Below are 14,329 nucleotides of genomic sequence, written 5' to 3' on the forward strand. Positions count from 1 at the left end.
TTCAGAAACAGTGCAAGTTGGTCAAGTTTGCAGTAGTGCGATTACGTAAATTAAGAATTACAGAAAGAGCGAAAGAATATTTGCAAATGGGCAGAATTATGGCAGATGAAATTCACTACATACAAGATTCTCACATTGGAAAGATAAATGGGGAACATCCTTGATAAATGGTGTTGAACTAGCTTGGGGAGAGGCTGAAGAGATTTAGGAGGGATAATAGACTACATTAAAATGGCCAGTCATTGTAGAGCAACAATTACAAAACAAACAGTATGCTGAATCTATGGGGTCAAGTTTCGAGCTGCACCTAGAATGGCGCAGTCCCGCGAGCCACGCCCGATTTCCGCGTTCAAAAACCATGCCGAAAACGGATCTCGGTATTCTCCACTCCCTTAGGTCGATCCAGGCCCTCGGCCTGCCCGCCCAGCATCTTGCTGGGGACGGGTCCCACCCGAACTATTCGGCCCGGCTTCTTCAAGTCAGCCGGGCCCCGTTCAGCCTCCCCCCTCCCTCTCCCCTCTCCTCCAGCCCCTCCCCTCCCCTCCTCTCCTCTCCCCTCACACCCCCTCCCCTCCCCCTCCTCTCTTACCCCCCTCCCTTCCTCTCTTCCCCCCCCTCTCCTCTCTCCTTTTCCCCCCCTCCCCCTCCTCTCTTCTTTCCCCCCTCCTCTCTTCCTTTCCCCCCCCTCCTCTCTCCCTTTCCCCCCTCCCCTCCTCTTTCTCCCCCCCCCCCCCCACATCAGAACCACAGTCACTGACAGACAGAGAGAGACACTGACACTGACCGAGACACACGTGGGGGAGCAGCGTCCCAACATGCTGTTGGAGGGCTCCAGGTGCTGCAGTCAGTGAGTAGAAAATTATTTTTTTTTTTTATTTACTGTTTTTTAAATTATTTTTTATTTACTTTTTTTTGATTGATTTATTGGTAGATTTATTGATTTATCATTTATTATTGATGATGGCTCTTTATTTGTAAAAGTGATGTGTTTCATGTTTGTAAACTTCCCTTCCCCCGCCCCCCCTCGTTCCCTACGCCTGATTTTCTAATTGTAGGCAATGTTTTTCTGAGCGTAAAAAAATCTACACTTACTCCATTCTAAGTTAGTTTGGAGTAAATTTTTACTGCCTAAACTTGCAAAACAGGCGTAAGTGGCCGGACACGCCCCCTTTTGAAAAAAAAATCTGTTCCAAAATGAAACTGTTCTAACTGGAGGAAACTAAATCCCGAGAATTGCAATTTCTAAGATACTCCATTCTAAACCAGTTGCTCCAAAAAAATAGGAGCAACTCAGGCCGAAACTTGACCCCTATATTGCTAAAATCAGTTGGGTTTTAATCTGAGGCAGTCATGTTGAAACGATATTGTAATCAGGTCATGCTACACCTTGAATGCTGCATTCAGTTCTGATCACCAAGCACCATCATCATAGGTGGGGAGTCTAGTTTGCCGCACGCTCCTTCCGCTGCTTGTGCTTGTTTTCTGCATGCTCTCGGCGACGAGACTCGAGGTGCTCAACACCCTCCTGGATGCTCTTCCTCCACTGAGGGCAGTCTTTGGCCAGGGACTCCAGGTGTCGGTGGGGATGCTGCAGTTTATCAAGGAGGCTTTGAGGGTGCTCTTGAAACATTTCCTCTGCCCACCTGGGGTTCGCTTACCGTGTAGGAGTTCCGAGTAGAGTGCTTGCTTTGGGAGTCTTATGTCACTCATGCGAACAATGTGGCCCGCCCAACGGAGCTGGTCGAATGTGGTCAGTGCTGCGATGCTAGGGATGTTGGCCTTATCGAGAATACGGACGTTGCTGCGTCTGACCTTCCAGGGGATTTGCAGGATCTTGCGGAGGCATCGCTGGTGGTATTTCTCCAGTGATTTGAGGTGTCTAATGTATTTGGTCCACGTCTGAGCCATACAGGAGGGCGGGTATCACTACAGCCCTGTAGACCATGAGCTTCTTGCCAGATTTGAGGGCCTGATCTTTGAACACTCTCTTCCTCAGGCTGCACTGGCGCACTGGAGGCGGTGTTGAACCTCGTCGTCTATATCTGCCCTTGCTGATAATAGGCTCCCGAGGTATGGAAAAGGGTCCACATTGTCCAGGGCCGCGCCGTGGCTCTTGATGACTGGGGGGGGGCAGTGCTGTGTGGCGGGGTCAGGTTAGTGGAGAACCTTTGTCTTATGGATGTTTAGTGTAAGGCCTATGCTTTCATACGCCTTGGTGAAGATGTTGATGATGACTTGGAGTTCAGTCTCTGAGCGTGTGCAGACGCAAGCGTCGTCCGCATAATGTAGCTCGACAACAGTGGATGGGACGATCTTGGATCTGGCCTGGAGGCGACGAAGGTTGAACAGAATCCCACTGGTTTTACAGTTTAGTTCCACTCCAGCGGGGAGCTTGCTTAGTGCGAGATAGAGAATTGCAGCAAGGAAGATCAAGAAGAGGGTTGGCGCGATCACCAAGCACAGGGAAACATTGGAGCCCCACTCCAGCGGGGAGCTTGCTGAGTGTGAGATGGAGAATTGCAGCGAGGAAGATCAAGAAGAGGGTTGGCGCGATCATCAAGCACAGGGAAACATTGGAGCCCCAGTGCCGCAAAGCATGAAGAAGCTGATCCCTGGCATTAGAGGATTGAGCTATGCAGAAAGGTTACAAAGTTGTGGAATTCTTAACCTTGAAAAGGGGCTTGAGAGGAGACCTAATTGAAGTACACAAGATACTCGGGGCTGGATTTTAGTGTTTCGGGCTTTAGCGATTTTGCCCGTTTTCAGGTGATAATCGCGGAGATAATTTTTTTTTTAACCGCTGGGTTACCGCCAGAGCTCGCAACTTTCGACAAGCGGTGAAGATTAGCGAGCGATAATTCCAGCACTGAACAGAATTTGTGCGTCGGAGTCAAAGATTGTGATCCAAAAAAAAAAATTGGACCTTCTGCGCATGCGCAAATGGTTTTTAAAAAACTTTTTTTTCCTTCTTTCCGTGCTTCTGGTCAGCTGTCGATCACAATCGCTTATGCAGGCAGGGAGCGCCCACGCATGCGCAGTACATCCAGGGCTGAATCAGCCATTTTACAATTTGATTCACGATGGAAGGAGATGATAGTAGACAGAGAGCCAGAAGGTTCAACCCAGGGGCAAACGAGGCACTTGTTCAGTGGTGTAGAAAGAAAATGGGCTGAATTGAACAAGAGGGGTGCAAGTAGACCCCTCCCAACGGTTTTTAGATAAATTTGGAGAAGCATAGCTGAGGAGGTCTCCTCTTTCGACACTATCCGAAGGACCCACACACAGTGCCGCAAGAGGTTTAAGGACCATTGCAGGGTCGTCAAGAGTAAGTAATATTTTTATTGATGCACTCCTTCATTACATAAATTATAAATCTGACACACTATTTGTTCTCATGCAGTTGGTATAGGTAGGCTTAGTGTTGCACCCCATTTGCTATGAATGATCTTTACACATTATTAAGATTGCTTTCCGAGATCTTAAAAGATGCTTCTGCACTTTGATGTCTTCCTCATGAACCACGTGCAACTTCCATAGTCATTCAACAGAGGACTGTATTAAATGCACACAATATGGTATAAGTGCTTTGGTGGCTATGTGTGTGTGCCTCTGGTAAGCATTCCCATAGTTCTCTTTGCAGGCAAAGAAATCGCACAACCGCTGGGAGCAGTGGCAGACCGCACCAAAGCATACCTTTGACAGACATCAAGGAGCGAGTGGCTGGTCTGATCGGTGCCTCAGGGAGGGCAACTGCCTGTGGTGGTGCTGACCCCACCGTTGGATAGTGAGGGTAAGTCTTGAACACTCCCCGGGCTGGGTTGGGCAATGTCATGCAGTGTGTGCGGACTCGGGCTGGGGCAATATCATGCAGTGCCTCTGGACTACATATAATGGAGTAGCGGTGGTCGTACAATTGAGCCTGTGCTATGTGACCTTACTCATGTCACCCTGCCCCCTCCCCTGCTGCTGTTGTTTTCTATTTCCAGATGAGATGAGGAGTCGCATGCGCCAAATCCTTCAATGGAAACCTCCAACTCAGGCCGTCATGTGGGGGAGGAGGCGGAACTTTGAGAGGAACGGGTGGAGCAGTCTACTCCGGGGGGGGGGGGGGCGGGGGTGCACTTGACAACTCTTTTTCCACCGGTCAACACCTTGTCCGAGGATAAAATATTCTCGGGTTTTGGCCCCGAGTGCTAGTGGCATGCAGCAATGCACTCCCGGGGTTGAATCTTGTATGTTGTCTCTCCGTAGGTATTGGGTAGGGTTCCTGCACGCATTGTGACACTATCTGCGACCAGCACGGAGGTCGAGTCACAGATTGTCCATGTGAGCCGCGAAACCTGAGAGGGTGTCAATGCCCACGCGCAATTGATGGCCTCCATCTGTGATACTGCAAGATGCTCGCCAGTCAGAAACTGGGCCTTTCATACCCCGAGCTTCTCCAGTGGATCAACACATGGCGTCTCCGTCGTCTCTCTCCCCAATACAGCAGGACTCTGACTGCCTTGCTGAACAAACTCTTGGTTAGGGTCATGATGTGAGTGAGAGGTGGGGGGGTGGGTCAGGGGGAAGAGGAGACGGAAGAGCCGGTGGTAAAAGACATTCAGTGCAGGGGTTGATGTTTTGATTTTATGAAAATTTTAAAAGTTTAAAAATTCTGTTCAAGTTCAATGTTTAATAAATTTTATTTAAGTTTGAAAATCATTTTTAACAAGTTTACAATGTTTATTAAATTATTCCTGTGTAGTGTCTTATTTGCAGAATATGAGTGGGAATAGTCAACATGGTGGGATAGAGTGGCCAGGCAAGGGTCAAACGTACCGTTCACTCTTCAAGCAAAGCGTTGAATTATGAGCTGCTGACGCAAGACTTTTGCAGTGGCGAAAGCTCCATGCGGCCTCCACTGTGGTGGTGGTGGCACGAGTTCCTCGCCAGGCTCCTCTTCATCGTCTTCCTCCTCCACTTTCTCCTGAGGTGTTCCTGCAATCCCCAGTGGCAAATCCTATACCCCCATGATGGCTACGTTGTGTAGCATGCAGCACACCACAATTAACTCAGAGACCTGCTGAGGGACATATTGCATGCAGCCTCCAGAATGGTCCAGGCATCGGAAGGGCTGCTTGAGCACTCCAACTGTCTGTTCGACGATGTTGTGTGTGGCTACATGGCTCTCATTATAGCAATACTCGGTTTGACAGAGGATCCCGGAGGGGGGGTCATGAGCCAGGTGGCGAGGCCGTAACCTCTGTCCCTCAGCATCAAGCTCTGGCCTTGTGGTTCACGCTCAAACAAGGCTGAGACATGATGCTTTAACGCAAGATGAAAGCATCATGGATGCTCCATAGATATTGGGCATTGACTGCCATGATAAGAACATAAGAAATAGGAGCAGGAGTAGGCCATACGGCCCCTCGAGCTTGCTCCGCCATTTAATACGATCATGGCCGATCTGATCATAGACTCGGGTCCACTTCCCTGCCCGCTCTCTATAACCCCCTATTTCCTTATTATTTAAGAAACTGTCTATTCCTGCCTTAAATTTATTCAATGTCCTAACTTCCACAGCTCTCTGAGGCAGCGATTTCCACAAATCCACAACCCTCTGAGAAAATAAATTTCTCCTCATCTCAGTTTTAAATGGGCGGCCCCTTATTCTAAGATTATGCCCTCTAGTTCTAGTCTCCCCAGATAAGTGGAAACATCCTCTCTGCATCCACCTTGTCAAGCCCCCTCATAATCTTATACATTACAATAAGATCACCTCTCATTCTTCTGAATTCCAATGAGTAGAGGCCCAACCTACTCAACCTTTCCTCATAAATCAACCCCCTCATCTCTGGAATCAACCTAGTGAACCTTCTCTGAACTGCCTCCAAAGCAAGTATATCCTTTCGTAAATATGGAAACTAAAACTGCACGCAATATTCCAGGTGTGGCCTCACCAATACTCTGTACAATTGTAGCAAGACTGCCCTGCTTTTATACTCCATCCCCTTTGCAATAAAGGCCAAGATTCCATTGGCTTTCCTGATCACTTGCTGTACCTGCATACTAACCTTTTGTGTTTCATGCACAAGTACTCCCAGGTCCAGCTGTACTGCAGCACTTTGCAATCTTTCTCCATTTAAATAACTCGCTGAGTGTGGTCGCAGACAATCTGTATGTTCATGGAGTGGTTTCGGTAAACCTCTGGATTGAGTAAAGGTGCTTGCAGGGCGATGTGCGTTGTCAATGGCACCCTGAACCATGGGGAAGCCAGCAAATCGTCCAAAACCTACAGCCCTCTCATTCTGGGCCTCCTTGGTCATTGGGAAGTTTATGAAGTCCATCCTACGTGCGTACAGTGCAGTAGTCACCTGGTCAATGCTGCAATGTGGAGTATATGTCCCCTGCTGACACTTGAAAGGAGCCGAAGGCAAAGAAGACAAGTGCCGCAGTTACCTTCACCTTGACGGGCAATGCAGTCCGGTTGCCACTAGTAGGCTGTAGGATTGCCTTGATGAGCTGGCATATCTATGTGACCACTTCTTTACAGAAGCACAGCCTTCTAACGCACTGTGCCTCAGAGAGCTGCAGGTATAAGCGCTGATTCATGTAAACTCGTGGGGGCTAAGGCCTCCTCCCCATATGTCTGCGACCTCTTCGATTACATTCAAAACGCTCATCAATAAGCCATCGTTCAGCTCAACGCTGTATAAATACAACAGCTAGGAATAATCGCTGACATAGTATAGCCCCCATTTTCTTTAAATGTCCTTCAATATCCTTTAAAACAAACTATAAACTCACATAAAACGCAGTGTAAAACACAGCCTTCTTTTCCCACTGAACTTCTGCTCTGTTTTTAAAATGGTGCCGTTAGCACTTGATGCGCCTGCTTTTTGCTGGCGAGTTCCCGTGCGGACGGTAAATCGAGTGATAGCGGCAAAAGTTCCACCCGGGGCGCTAGCGCAGCATTGCACGCAGACTGACGTCATCCAAATGGTGAAAACATCTGGTGGGCGCTAAGTTTCAGCTCAGCTGCAAAACCACTGCCTAAAGTTCCGCCCGGGCGCAAAATGTTGTGACTCGTTTAGCGCCAAAAAAAGCACTTTTTGTGATTCGCCCAGGTGAAAATCCAGCCCCAGATTTCAACAAAAGGACGAGCTAGATGATAATGACTTCCCTCATTTGTACTGACCGTTGTGAACTGCATATTTCGTGAACAATAATCAAAACATTAGTACAGTACCATTTCCAGGGTCTTTACTTGACAAGGACAACTGATGTGCAAACCCATGGTTTTTGGGTCAGCATACAAATTAAACCAAAATTATATACATACTGGAGGGAGCTCAAAATTAAATAAGATTCAGATTGTTGTAAACTTCTTAAGCAGCCTGGAACATCATCTGAACCTCTGGAATAAAATACAACTCTGAACTGGGTCCCACATCTCAATTTAGAAATAATTTAGCAAATGTTATGTATGGATATGGAGGTTCAAATGTCTTAAGTACTTGTACCATTAATATGATTAGACAAACATTTGGCAGGTTTGTCCACTGATGAGGACAGATTACTTATACTGCTAGTACAGTATAACATTATTTATTAATTCAGTTTCTGCATGTGAAATTTTAGCAGCCAGACTAAAAACTAGAAATGTAGGCCATGTTCATAAAAGTACCAATGCCAAACACTGATGAAGATAGCAGCAGTTACTCTAGTGCCAGTACAGACATAAATGCGTCACTGTAAACTAAAAGGGCTTATTAAAAATGTCTCTAATTCATAGTGAGGTTGAAATTTCATTCCAAGGTGGTTTACTTTTGACCACAGACATTTTAGAATCAAAATTCAACAATGGTTAAAAATGAATAAGTCACAGGACAGGTTTGGCTATCCATTGTCTGTGCGTCCTTCCAAAATACCAACTTTGCCTCCTGTCCTCTGCAGCATTTATTTATTGTACATTCCACCCACCTTTCATCCCAACGATATAAGATGTACCCATGCAAATTACAGCATCATGCACTTTCCTTAGTGGGAGTGAAAGTGCAAGTCACTACTTTGTAGATACTCCAGTTTTCAGGAGCGTCCACAAGATGGTTGTGAACAGATTGCCAATTCTCAAAACTGGTTAATTAAATAAAACCTTGTTAACAAAAAAAAACGGTGAAACATATTAGCATATAATTATTCCAATTTCAGTGAACTGTGTTCCAACACACAGAACTATGTTTTGCTACAATTAAATGAATTGCAAATTACTTCAGCAATCCTCATTACTTTAATTGACTATGATGATGTTAAGTTTACATTTTGAAAAGAACTATTTTCGTTAGATCTTCTTGAAAATATTTCTCAATAAAACAAAGCTAATGAGAGCAATGCCTTATTCATTAGTGAAAAGCCAAAAAAACTTGTTTAACGAACACTGGACAAACACAAATTCTCTTTCACAAATGCAATATTCCAAAATACATTCTTTCAGTTCATTTAATATGTCGCAATCTGGGCTTTTTCCCAAGACTTTTGACATATATGTTATCACAGCAAAAAGGCAGTTTTCATAAGCAGAGTCTCCCAAGAACTAAAACTTGCATAATTATGCTTGCTGTGAGTGGGATAGCATGCCACATAATTAACACTTCAGTTTTAATACGGTATGATGAAAGGGCCACAAATGCCCACCACACTCTTTCCAAAAGGCTGTCAGACTATTACAGTTCGACTAAAACTAGGGGACAAATTTACAAAGGACAAGGCTGAAGTGTTCGCAACCATCTTCAGCCAGAAGTGCTGAGTGAATGACCCCTCTCGGCCTCCTCCTGACGCCGCCACCATCACAGAAGGCAGCTGTCAGCCAATTTGATTTACTCCACGTGATATCAAGATACGGCGGAATGCACTGGACACAGTAAAGACTATGGGCACCGACAACATCCCAGCTGTCATGCTGAAGACCTGTGCTCCAGAACTACCAACGCCTCTAGCCAAGCTGTTCCAGTACAGCTGGAACACTGACATCTAACCGACAAAGTGGAAAATTGCCCAGGTATGTCCTGTCCATAAAAAGCAGGACAAATCCAATTCGGCCAATTACCATCCCATCAGTCTACTCTCAATCAGCAGCAAAGTGACGGAAGGTATCGTCGACAGTGCTGTCACTCGGTACTTACTCGCTAATAACCTGCTCACAGATGCTCAGTTTGGGTTCTGCCAGAACCACTTGGTTCCGGACCTCATTACAGTCTTGGTCCAAACATGGACAAGAGAGCGAGTGTGGCATCAAGGAGAGCTCATAAAATTGCAGTCAATGGGATTCTAGGGAAAACACTCCACTGGTTGGAATCATAACCAACACAAAAGAAGATGGTTGTGGTTTTGGAAGTCAATCATCTCAGCCCCAGGACTTGGCTGCAGCAACTCGCCAAGGCATCTTTGACAACACATCCCAAACCCACGACCTGCACCACCGAGAAGGACAAGGGCAACAGGCGCATGGGAACACCACCAGCTGCATGTTCCCCTTCAAGTCAAACACCATCCTGACTTGGAAATATATCCCTGTTCCTTCATCGTCACTGGGTCAGAATCCTGGAACTCTCTCCCCAGCAGCACTGTGGGAGTACCTTCGCCACATGGAATGCAGCAGTTCAAGGAGGCAGCTCATCAGCACCACTTTCTCAAGGGCAATTCGGGATGGGCAATATATGCTGGCCTGGTCAGCGACATCTACATCCCGTGAATGAATTTTTAAAAATTGAAAGCAAGATAGTTACACAGAAGCAGATAAACACAAGAAACTAGCAGTAGAATACCTGGCTTAAACATTACATAAATTGCTTTAAGATAAGAAAGTGTCCAAAATATTTGTTATTTTCAGTTGCTTTCGAGTCCCTAGAGAATTGTTACTTGGGTGGTGACTCCATGGAGCCCCATTGGCGTCTTCACATCAAATAAACAGGGCAAATGTCGTAAGTGCTGTGATACTGAACCATAGACCTGGGGCCGGGGGGGGGGGGTCTTGGTTGGGTACAATCCACGTTCTATGTTTGTTAGCTATCTTAACTGGGTCTGCCAAAATTATCTCCCAATATTCCTGGCTTTCGAGGTAAAAAGTAAATAGCAATTCCTGATCACTATCTAGTAATCCTCGCTCAAAAATAAATACTTTGAGTGAGCAAATCAGGCTCAGGTGAGTCACTGTCTCAATTCATATGAATAATAATCACTTTATTAAATGTTGTGCCTACTTGTGGGCAACTAGATTCTGTGGAATCATACCTTGATGCAAATCATTGCTTTCAGTAGCATTGAAGGGGAAGAGGAAACTTTATGCAATAAATATGAAATGTAAAAAGACAAACTTTACAATAAGTGCATTTAATTCTACTTAACTGTTACTCGTCTTAAGCTATTTTCTATGCTGGTCTGTGAGGCAAGTATCCAATGCCAACAAAACACTTTTGTTGTCAGATGTGGGCTGTAATTTAGCAAATTGTATTTTTCCATAATGCATTAAAATTTTTCACACTGTATGTGCCCTAACAAAAATATTCTATTATGCAGTAGGTATTTTGGAAAGGTGGTAATTTAGTATTCACTTAGTGGAAAAAAAATCCTAACATGTCATTTCTCTTCTTCCTCTGCCCCCACCAAAAAAAAATGCAGTGATTCATGCTGGGGTGTGTTCGATAAGCACCAGTAGCCCTCAAATACCTCATCAAAGAGACCACATTTCATCTGAGCCATTGCAAACATCAGCTGGCACAACCAAAACATGTATTTTCCAGCAGGAATCAAGGGGAAGTTTCCTTCCTGCCCCCTTCAGCCTGATCACAGCAGCCAATTATCCTCAGTCCACCACCACTGAGATCAACTGACAGAACATAGGGCTCAATGTTCCCCAGTGATTGGCGCCATTTTTTTGGGCGCGCGCCGCTTTTTTTGATGCAAGTTAAAAAATTTAAGTTTCCCCAAGGAATGTGCGCCAGCGTAACTCAGTTAGTTAAGATTTTTGGGGTTTATTTTTGCGTAACCTGATGTTTGCACTAGTTTTTGTCAATTATGTAAGTTTGCCCCCCAAAAAATTTCTCCTAGGTCGTCGTATGTGACCACTCCAGAAAAACCTTCTGGTGAATTAAGAAAAAGCAGCGCGCATTGAAAAATCGGCACAGAAAGATGCCATTGTTTTTCAGTGAGGTTTTGGAGGAAGTCAAGAACACTTAAATATGCATAATAAAGATATTTTTTTAAAACCTTGTAATGTAGTAAATGGAAGTTTGATGGAATTCTTTAAGTTTTCATTTTTTTTTCAACTGACACGGCACCACCGAACGTCTGCAAACAGGGCTCAAGGGTTGGAGCCTGGGCTGGCAGAATTGGTACCGCGCCCGGACACATGGGCTCGGCTGCAAAGGACGCGCGGGGGGGGGGGGGCGCTTTGGGCTGTGCAACGCATACGGAAGGCATCAGAAGCCTGCACTACGCATCAAATCAAGCCCGGGTGGGTGGGGGGTTGTGGCAGGCATACAGAAGGCATCAGAAGTCTGCACTACGCATCAAATGTAGCCTGGGGGCTTTGGGGGGGTTCCCAATCACTGCGCCTGCTCAGACCTGGGTGTGGTCCATACAGACCTTGTGGGTAGAGAGAACAAGGAACCTTGTCCTGCCTGCCAGCCGTTTTGAGCTTCTTGCAAAAGTAAAATTTAAGCATGGGGGCAATACTGACAATGCCATACCTTGTGCAAGCCTTTTGCATGAGGGTGCTGCGGAGGAGACAACTGATTCGACATCATCGCATGAGTAACCTCAGAGCCCGTAGAGTGATGGGGCAGGAGGCCTTACCCACGCGGGTTTATCGAGACAGGCATTCGTACCTGCACCCGAGTGATGCAGACTGTATCATAGAAACATAGAAAATAGGTGCAGCAGTAGGTCATTCGGCCCTTCGAGCCTGCACCGCCATTCAATGAGTTCATGGCTGAACATGCAACCTCAGTACCCCATTCCTGCTTTCTCGCCATACCCCTTGATCCCCCTAGTAATAAGGACTACATCTAACTCCTTTTTGAATATATTCAGTGAATTGGCCTCAACTTTCTGTGGTAGAGAATGCCACAGGTTCACCACTCTCTGGGTGAAGAAGTTTCTCCTCATCTCGGTCCTAAATGGCTTACCCCTTATCCTTAGACTGTGACCCCTGGTTCTGGACTTCCCCAACATTGGGAACATTCTTCCTGCATCTAACCTGTCTAAACCTGTCAGAATTTTAAAAGTTTCTATGAAATCCCCTCTTATTATTCTGAACTCCAGTGAATACAAGCCCAGTTGATCCAGTCTTTCAGTTGCGTGCTGCATAACTTAGCCATCAGATGGCTACGCTTCCGCAAAGGAGTTGCAACTGAGATATGTGAGTTAGTAAAAGCAGACCTGCAACCTAAAAGCATCAGGAAGACTGCTTGGTCAGTTGAAGTGAAGATTACAGTTGCACTTTCATTCTATACATCTGGATCGTTCCAAGCTACAACTGGGGATGAGCGCGCCATTTCTCAACATGCAACACATGTCTGCATTCGGCACTATATGCCCAGAGGAATGACTACATAAAGTTTCCAATGACCGCCCAGGCAATGCGTGACAGGGCTGTCGGCTTCTCCAGGATTGCTGGCTTCCCAAAGGTACAGGGCTGCATTGATTGTACCCATACCACCTTGCGAGCACCTTTGGAGGATTCAGAGATGTACAGGAACAGAAAAGGCTTCCATTCCATTAATGAGCAGCTCGTGTGTGATGATATGCATCGAATCATGTCAGTTACTGCAAGAAAACCTGAGAGCACCCATGATGTGTTCATCCGACGCAAGAGCGTTCTATCTGCCATGTTTCAGCAGCAGCCAGTGGGCAGAGCTGGCTACTGGGAGACAAAGGGTACAGCCTCCCACCTGGCTCATGACGCCCCTACGCGTAACCCGGATGGAAGCTGACTGGGAATAAGAACATAAGAAATAGGAGCAGGAGTAGGCCACCTGGTCCTTTGAGCCTGCTCCGTCATTTAATAAGATCATGGCTGATCTGAACATGTCGCACATTGTAATGTGCAGCATAATAGAGAGGACCATTGGCATCTTGAAACAGCGTTCCAATGCCTGGACCATTCCGGAGGCTACTTGCAATACTCCCGAGATTGTCGGTTAGTTCACCGTTGCGTGCTGCATAACTTGGCCATCATGAGGCAGCAGCAGCAGCAGCTGGTAGTAGAAGACCCACCGGAGGAGAGAGTGGCTGATGATAATGATGAGGAAGATGCAGATAACGAGGAGGAGGACGAGGAAGCCATGCAACTACCTGAACCCAGAGCACGACGGCAGAGGAGGGCAGGCCATCGTGCCCCTTTAACAAGTGCTCGAGCCTCGTGCCAGCAGCTCATCCATGAACGCGTTACTGCCTGAAGGCTCAGCAGCAACTATTCCACACGGACCATGTTTACTGTTTGGACCTGTTCCATAATGTTGTGTTGTGTTAATGAAACAAATGATGGAAATGATTCTTGTTTACTTCAAAAAGTTGTTAATAATGGAACAAATAATGTAAATGATTCAGTTATAATTTAAAATATATTTTATTCAAAAGTTTAATACTTGTTTGTACTTAACTTAAACATATTCTTGTATCAAACTTTAAAGTTTTCACTTAAGATCACTTACAAACTTTTACTAACTTGTAAATTAACATAACTTACAAAAATCTTTTAATTTGAGAACAGCAAGAACAATAATAATAATAGCAGCAAAGAAAGGCTGCACCCATCTCTCCTCCATCTTATTCTAAGACTGCCCACTACGCTTGGTCTTGGTGACTCCACCACCCCTGCCCGCAGGTGGTGGCGCAGAGTTTCTCGTGTTGGTACCAAGCTTATTCTTCAAAACACCTTGGGCAATACGCACTTCTTGAGGGGGGTGGGGGGGGGTGTGTGGCAGCAGGTAATGTGGAAGGCCCGGCTTGGGTCTCTTAAGAGGCTGGTCTGGCGAATGGAGTGGGAGTGGCAGTTGATTCTGTCAATGGGCACGGGGTCTGGGCATGTTCCCTTATTGCAGCAGCGAATTCCAACAGTCCCCTCCCTCATGTGCCTCGACAGTGTATCAACTACCTCCAACATTCCCTCCCTCATGTTCGCCGACAGTGTCTCACCTACCCATGACATGCCCTCCCCCCTCATGTTGAGCAAGTGTGTCAACTACCTGCAACATTCCCTCCCTCATGTTCAGACAGCACATCAGCTACCTGTGACATTCCCGCCCTCATCTGTACTGACATTGTTTCTGCTGGCTGAGATAGTTCC

At 46.1% G+C, this 14,329-nt stretch overlaps 1 protein-coding gene across 6 annotated transcripts in view; it reads right to left on the minus strand.

Moving 5' to 3' along the window:
- The window catches only part of mbd5 (methyl-CpG binding domain protein 5), a 294,362-nt gene that overhangs the window by 252,530 nt on the left and 27,503 nt on the right, over window positions 1–14,329 (minus strand). The gene's annotated exons all lie outside the window — the stretch shown is intronic.

This window comes from Pristiophorus japonicus, chromosome 3 (assembly GCF_044704955.1).
Source record: "Pristiophorus japonicus isolate sPriJap1 chromosome 3, sPriJap1.hap1, whole genome shotgun sequence".
NCBI classification, from domain to species: Eukaryota; Metazoa; Chordata; class Chondrichthyes; family Pristiophoridae; genus Pristiophorus; species Pristiophorus japonicus.